Source organism: Limulus polyphemus, unplaced genomic scaffold (assembly GCF_000517525.1).
Source record: "Limulus polyphemus unplaced genomic scaffold, Limulus_polyphemus-2.1.2 Scaffold275, whole genome shotgun sequence".
Classification (NCBI taxonomy): domain Eukaryota; kingdom Metazoa; phylum Arthropoda; class Merostomata; order Xiphosura; family Limulidae; genus Limulus; species Limulus polyphemus.
The window spans coordinates 250755-259240 of NW_013665885.1; the positions used below are offsets into that span (position 1 = coordinate 250755).

At 32.3% G+C, this 8486-nt stretch overlaps 1 protein-coding gene across 2 annotated transcripts in view; it reads right to left on the bottom strand.

Moving 5' to 3' along the window:
• LOC106456961 (ralA-binding protein 1-like) overlaps positions 1-7522 on the bottom strand; it is a 194714-nt gene extending 187192 nt beyond the window's left edge. Inside the window, exon 1 of one of the 2 annotated variants that reach the window (XM_013916338.2) lies at positions 7353-7520. The gene's annotated coding sequence lies outside the window, so the exon portion shown is untranslated. Of the gene's footprint in view, positions 1-7352 lie in introns of both variants that reach the window. The other variant, XM_022382755.1, reaches the window with a different exon arrangement.
• Between the last annotated feature and the right edge of the window lie 964 nt (positions 7523-8486).

An 8486-nucleotide genomic window follows, 5' to 3' on the forward strand; every position in this document is an offset into this window, starting at 1 on the left:
TTTACAACTGTAGGTTTAACACGCCCAGATGCAGTTTTATAAAGAAAACAGACTAGAAAAAGGTTTAGACAGCAATCATAGATGGCAGGACCAGTGCTGAAATGGAAGGAAATATCTTAAAAAAAATGTTGAAAAAATGTTTTCTTCTTAGAGGGTGCTTATTTACAGTCTAAAATGTAATGTAGGAATTTTTTCATTAAATTCCTCTTTAAACTACATTAAATAATACAATTTTCTACAAATAATTGAATGTTATGCTACTATTTACAAAAATAAAATCTGAAATCCAATAAAAGATAAGTTCTCTATCATTTTTTCAATTCACAAATGTGTTTTGCCCTCACAATAGGACAAAATGGCCACAGCAAATAACGGGTTAAACTGGTAACAGTATACATCTATTTATTCTTAGATTTTATTGTTTTATTGCCCTTTGAATTGTGTCTAACTACTACTATTCATACCATTATAAGTTGTAAATCACTTGGAGAAGTAGAGCTCACATTATGCTACAGAATGACATTACCATTGAGCTACTCCAAACTGCTCACATGCTTGCTTCATGAAACATTTTTATTATCTTATTATTAATATTTATTTTACCTAATCTGACTTCAGTTATCCTAAAGATATTCCTATCTTTACATTTTAGTTACTTTTATAACAATAAGTAAAGAATACACATGAAAAATAAGAAATAAAGTATTGTTACGTCTCCGTTCGTTAGTTAATTTTTCGTAACTTCATTCCGATGAAACTTTAGCAACACAAGTCCTTTCTTAAATAAAACTGGTTTATTCTTTCTGAATATGACTTTGCGATACACTTAATTTCAACAGTCGCGCTATACCAAATGCTATAATTCTCAACGAACGTCTCACATGCTCAACTTCAACAATACTCAGTTCAATTACACACTCTCTGACTGCAGTTCAATTACTCATTGTCCGTCACATTGTGACCGTCTTATATATACAAGACTAACATATATCTAGCTCCACTTCAACAATACTCAGTTCAATTACACACTCTCTGACTGCAGTTCAATTACTCATTGCCCCGTCACGTTTTGACCGTCTTATATATACAAGACTAACACATATCTAGTAAATGCTAGGGCATTCATGAAGGAATAGGATATTTCTAGAAAGAGGTGGCGTTATACTAGTCACGTGACCTCGCTGACATAACAGTATTTACCCAGGTCTTCTTTTTTTGTTGTTGACTGTTGATTTAATCCTTTTTTTTATAATAATGGTAGTAAAGCATGAATTTTTTATTTAATTAAATAATGCACCAAAGTACATGAAATAATAACATGCAAAAAGCAGACAACTTTTCATAACTATAACAATTTTTCTGGCTTTCTAACTATCCAACAAGAGCCATTACAAATTCATCCAAGGTAGTCAACATGTTTCCATGGTAACGAAGCTTGTACTAAAAGAGAAATTGACAATTCTCTATTCAGAAAACAATGTAATATGGTATGTCATTTGATAGATGAGAACCTTCGCTTTCTATTGGTAATAAATAACATATTATTAAACATAAGAGAGAACTATTAACAAATCCTGAAAGAGAGGACGTGACAGGCAGGTGTAGCAAGAGGAGTCTGATTTTCTATTTGATGGCTCTGTAACCAAACAAGATTTGAAGACTTTTAAATATTATAGTTTGTCTGAGCAATGAAGATTCTATAGCAAGTAATTTACGTTAAATTTTGTACTTAATGGAGAGGTGGTGAATAAGTTAGAGAAAAGCGGATGCCTAGAGAAAAAATTTCATTTCTCACACCAGGGGAAATTCAGGATTTTTTTTAAATATTGCGTCACAAAATTAAGAACTTAAAACATAAATACTATTAAAATATGATTTTCTATCAACAATGTTATGCTACACTAATTGGTATAACATAAACAAAAAGTAGTTTAATTAAATTGTGAACATAAGTCACTAAAAACCTTGTGACATGCGCAGTAAAGGATGCCCTTGTAGAGAGGGTTAACTGCAGTAGAATTTCACAAATGTAAAAATGTATGCATAGATCAATTAAACCACAACTAAAAAACATGTATAATCAGTAGGACTGCCAATTAAGAAGTGATTAACATTTGCATGAATAGAAATGGAGCTAGTTATGATAGGAGTAGTGTCACACTCCTACTGGTGGAGTTGCTGTATGATTATTTGCATGTTAGTATGCAGTAATAAGTGAGAGTATTAATAATTCTGATTATATCGACCATCATAAACAGAATCAACTATTCAAAATAAAGGTTTTAGTTTATAGCTATTTTCAATTATTCCAACTATCTAAGTAACTGAAATATTGCTATTCTGTTTGTTGTTAACCCTCTTGCTACAGACAGGTCAAATAGCTCATCACATTTTAGAGAGTTATTTTCAAAACTATATTATAAATCTATGTCAACAAAACTGGCATTAAAACATAGGTTATAATTCAAATTTTAATATTACATGTTTTAATTTTTTAATTCAACAGAAAATATTAAAAACTAAGTGCTAAATATCCTCTTTTGTGTATTATATGGTCTGTTTCTATTGTATAATGCCTATCATACAATGTCTATAGTAGTTATTGAAGCAGAAACTCGAATTTCAGACACTGACAAGCTAGAATATAAAAAAAGATCTGCCACCTATCTGATTTGCTGAGGTAGCAATATATTTAGCAAACACACAAGAGTAGCCCTTTTCACAACTCATTCTTTTGAAACCTCTTAAGTACATGCTTATAACCAATAGAAAGAGCACATTCCAAACTATGTAAATCTGACAGTTATTTGTAACTGGCTTAAGGGGGCAAGTCAGAGTTTTACTGAAAATGTTGAGGTCTGTTGACTAAGTCATTGCTCTGAACAGAAATGAGAATTTTTAACCCACATATAACTTAGTTAGAAAGCCAGATAAATTACAGTGATTTTATGTGTATCAGTATAGTAATTTGATAATTTTTTGGTTTCCTAAAATGCACTGCACCACCTAACAATGACAACATCCAATCAACATGAAAGCCTTTGCAGTATCATATCATGCAGAAAGTAGTTCATCATATGCAACTGAAGTAAAAATCAAATATGCTAAAATTCTTCTTGTTAGATTTACTAATAATTAATATCCAACTTTGTAATTAAACTTTAAAACACTGACTTAGTTTTTCAGTTACAAATATATGATGTCTATATACAGCAATATAGTTTGAAAATGGTGTATCACTGTACATGTAACATCAGTAGTCTAGGCCAATTAAAATTAAGGTATCAGAGTAATAGCAGCCAACAGGGTTACACAAAATTAGCTGTGAGCTTGTCTGTGTATACATACAATAGCTGATTGTGTGGCCAATACCATGAAAAATAATAACAAGATTTAGATTCAAAAGTATTTACTCCTTGAAAAGAATAAAAAGGATCAGTAGGAGGCCCACAACAGTAAGTATCATGACAAGCTTGACTGAGGCTCTAATAAGCCCTCAAAAAACTCATTTTGTAGGCACTTTCAAGGATCAGTGTGATAGTGCACATCAAACATGAAGAACTGGATAAGGTAAAGTCCATTCTTGGTTGAATTGTTGACATATGGACTCAAGAATCTCTCTCAACCAGCAAACAAAATCATTGTTTTGTTCTAATTTCTGTCAATGGACTCACACAGGTATTTTGATGTGAAAGGCAAAAGCATATCCATTGCTTTTCTTGGCAGGTCAGGATATTCTTTGCAAACTAGAATATAAAAGTTCCCAAGAGGTGTGACTTAAATTCTACAAGTAGTTTTATCACTGGACAGTTCTATAATCTTATTAAAAGTTGTTATTGCCAGCAGAAAAGTTATGCTGCTATTAAATTGATTTCAGATCCAAGCATGTTCTTCTGTTAATTCTTGAAATTTATCTGCAAACTGGCACTGAAATTTTTCGAGATGAATTGAGACAACATCACAAATGAGGCTATGATTTAACTCATTTTCTTCCAAGAATTCACTAAAGGAAGGAAACATTTCACAACTTCCATTCTTCAATAGTTTTTTCTACAGCACAAGTTGTTTGTGAAATGCAGGCTTTGTCATTAATCTGCAAAATATTCCTATTCTGATCTTGCAATGAAAAGTTAAGGACTTTAAATTTATCAAAAATATCAATTAGGTAGCACAGAACTAGAAGCCAATTTTTCATCTCTAAAATTTTCTGCTAGTGTGGAATTGCAGTCTAACAAAACAATACAAAGTTCATCTTTCAGCTGTACAATGCAACTGAGTACCTTCACAAGAAACAATCAGCACACCTCTCTATGCAATAGGAGCTTGTCATACATTAATCCTATTTCTTCACAAAGAATGGAAAACAGTCTGCTGTTCAAAGCTCTTGCCTTCACAAATTTCACAACACTCACTGTATCTTGTAGCACTTTGAAGCTAGTTCTTCCCTGTATATAATGCAATGTGTAAATGTTATATCTGAAGCAAAAACACTTACTTTGACTTTGAACCCTTTCTTAGCTGCCTCATCAGTGCATATCCCAACACAATTAATCCAAGAAAGATTGTTTGTAGTGAAAAACCCACCAACAAGAGAGAAGACAGATGGTTTCCACAACAGCTCAACCTCACACTACTTCGCAAAAAAGAAACTCTTCACACACTTCTTCTACATAAAAGTATCATATAAATACCAGAAGCTGATCTAAATTTACTACATCTATGGTTCATCAAGTTGTATAGTGAATTTTGTACTGTTCTGGATGTGTGTGTGCTAAATTTAATTTTTGTCAGCACAGATTACATTTTTTTGCCTTGCAACAGTGTCATGTGATAAAAAGACAGACTTGGAGACTTCACCATACCTCTCTCCATACATGATCTCACACATTTTTAGGGCAGAAGGAAGAACTAATGTCTCTTCTATTTTATGTTGTGGGGCTTCATACTTTTGTCAATCAAATAAGCCTTTAAAAGTTTTGATGAAACAATGACCTGTTTTTCAAACAAGCTACTTTACCATTTCAATTCTTTCACTTGATACTTGAAGAACTCCATAGGTTTATCCACATGCACAGGGTATTTGGTTTCCAAATGCTTTGTTTATTTGGTTTCATGTTGTCATTATCTCAAATCTGTAAACAAGTAATGTACTGCAGTTGTTTCTCTTTATTAATAGCTCTCCAAGTGAAAGTGAAACCACATTTTAAATAATCCTCCTGGTACTTACACACTTTAGTTTTTGATGTGATGTTCAGTTCACCAAAAAAAAAAAACAGTAGAAAAGGAAAATGAGGAAGTGCTTGGTTTAGCCTCAGAGCCATCAGTTTGTATTTCTTCATTATAACCATCATTTCATGATTTCTCCTGCTTGTTTACTACTGAGCTGTTACTCAAAGAAGCATGAAATTGTTTTTTGCCTTTATGTAATAATCACTTATCCATGGTTTTGACAAACTAATAAATGTATACTAATGTCCAAAACTTGAAACTAACAAAAACTAAAAAAAAAATACTCATGATATCTTGGCCATTCAATCAAAATCACATTGCTTTTTGCTACCTTTCCATATCATTGGTTAATAAATATTATAATATGATATTTAGGGCTCCCAGTTTACCTGCTCTAATGCATCCTTGTGCCTTGTTTTTGAATATCTTTCATAAAATTACAATTTTAGACGTTGCACTAGTCATGCATAAACAGCTATTTTATGCTAAATTAATCGAATCTCTTCATTAGCAGCAAAAATAACAAACACTAAAACAAGACAATAAATATAATGGAAGTTTAATCAGGTAATGAGGTGGGAATGAAAAATAAAATGTTTGGAGATGATAGATAAGCATCACAAGTCAATTCAGTTCCACTTAAAAAATAAAATAAATCAATCAGTGATTTGAAGGAAAACTACTTTGTTTCATAAATTACTGTGAGGTGCAGTGCTTTGAGACAGCTAACAGCCACTACCTAGAAAAAAAAAAAATATATATATATATATTAAGTTTTCTATGCCTGGAGTAAAAAAACTTCTGCTTGTTTGTACAAAACTGTTTGAATACAAAACTATTTCTGTATATGAGTGATTAATTTACACTGGAAAGTAAGAAAGAGTGAAATACATTTTGACTATGTGTCCTCTCTTTCTACTTGTTTTCAGCATGGAATTAACCTCAACTTGTTCCTTTAGCAACCCGCACACTGATGAAGCTCCCTACTAACCTATTTGTATATATATTAAACATGTCATTTTCCCATGTTAATTGTTGTTAATATATTACTTAATAGTAGTCATATTTCTACAGTACTTTTTAGATTTTTAAATTTATACCCCTATGGTCATAGTTCTGTGTCCCCCTACCTATTCAGGATATCCCCCCCTTGGGGGGCTCGCCTCACAGTTTGCATAACACAGATCTAGTAGACCTATACGATAAACTGTTTGAGTTGGGCTACAAGATGTTGAAAACTGCATTGTTGTATTTCCTTAGTTAATTAATCAATAAATTTTAAAATAGAGCAGATAATTTTGGGCCACCCTGTGTATAGCTAATAACCCAGTCGAAACAAATAATTGGAACCACAACCTGTGTGATGTAATCATAATGTATTGACAATAAGGGGCAACTGGATTCCATAACTTACTGAACCATCCATGAGAAAGATAAAAGTTTAAACTCATCCACTATTTTTCTCAAAATATTGACTTCCCTCTTAAATTCCTGTAAAGTACTGGCCTCTACTATTATTGACAGTAACTCATAATATAAGTCAATAATCCTGTTAGAGAAATAAATCTGGTATATTCAGCATATCAATATGTATTAAATAAATTTCTTACTATTTCAACATTGTGTTTTTATGATAATTTATATTTTATGCCTTAATCTCCAAACATTATGTGGATTCCAATTCTTCTTAATATAACTCCTACCCTGACAAAAATTATATTTGTATCCTCATGTCCTACCATCTTTATCATTAAAATTTAAATACAAAAAAAAGATTGTAATGATAGAATCATAACTGGCTAAGTTTGCTGCTGACAATAAATTCTTGGGCAATTCTAACTCCAATGAGGATGTTGTAGACTGTAGTGAAAATCACTGGTATCTAAACATCCTCACTAACTTGCATAAACTAGAACTTAGAAGTTATAAGCAAAATTAACTAGAATTTTGTAGAAATGCTCAAGAGTTAAATGTCACCAGCAACCTTGACTAATTTACTAACTATGTTAAATTTGAAAGTTGAATTGAAAACAACGGGCATGAAATTTTATCAACAACAGCCCTTAAAAGTTAAACTTAACATTTCACTATTCGGTATTCCACAACACCAATGTTCCACTTACCTAGTAACTGGACCAAAATACTATTAGTATTATTGTTCAGCAGATTAACTAGCTTCCCACTCTTTGAAAGACTGGCCTAAGTTAAAGTAAAAAATATAAATATATACAGATTACCAGTTTACAAACAGTAATTGCGTAACTAACTCAAACTCAACAGACAGTATGGAAAAATCAATTTTCCCACATGGTGGCGGAGAAAAATCATAGAACAGTTTTATTAATAAAACCGATTGCGTTCACTTGACTCAAGGTGCTTTATAATTTATACTACCTGAATGCCTGAAAATTAAATCTAAATAGATAATTTGCGATTGTGGCGTAAGTATGCCGCTGCAATTACAGGGGGACGAGCCAAATAGGGGGCCCGAAAAGCTTGACAAATTTAAAAATTTCCGACTAGTGGGTATGGATGTGAATTGGTGTTCAGTCGTGTTGTGCGCGACACATGAGGGTTAGGTGCTATCTAGACCTCTTCCTCCCTCCTTTACAGTTTATATATTAACTGCCTATTTCTATACGGTCACTTCACGAGATCAGGGCTCAAACACTAAATTAGTTACACTGATCCTACTTCCCTCTTGGTTGTGTACCAGTCCTACACTCACAAACAGTTCCATTGGCGAATCGTCATTTTTTCCATAGATTACGTTATTAGACACGAATTTGACATAAATACTCTTTTAAATACACTTTTGATATTTCAATTTAAATGATATGATAGGTGGATTTTTTCTTGTGGTACATATTGAGTGGAGAGAGATACATAGGGCTCTCATCACCATGTATGATATAGCGATCAATGTGTAAGTTAATAATTCATTGTTGTATAGATTTTTGTAAAATATTTGAACGAGCCACCTAGGAGATTGTCATGGATTGGTTGTATGTTTGTGCATAAAACTTGTATTTCATTTTCTGGATACTCTAAATGTTGTAGTGATTACTGAATTCCGTGAACCAGTGGTTCTCAACTTTTTGAATCTTAGAACCCTTTTGGTGTCAAATTTGTGTAACAGAACTCTTCACATCACTCATTACAAAAAAGCGTTACTGCAATACAATATCATTAATTCCAGACATAGTACGTATTGTTACGTCTCCGTTTTTTAATTAACTTTCTGTAACTTCGTTCTG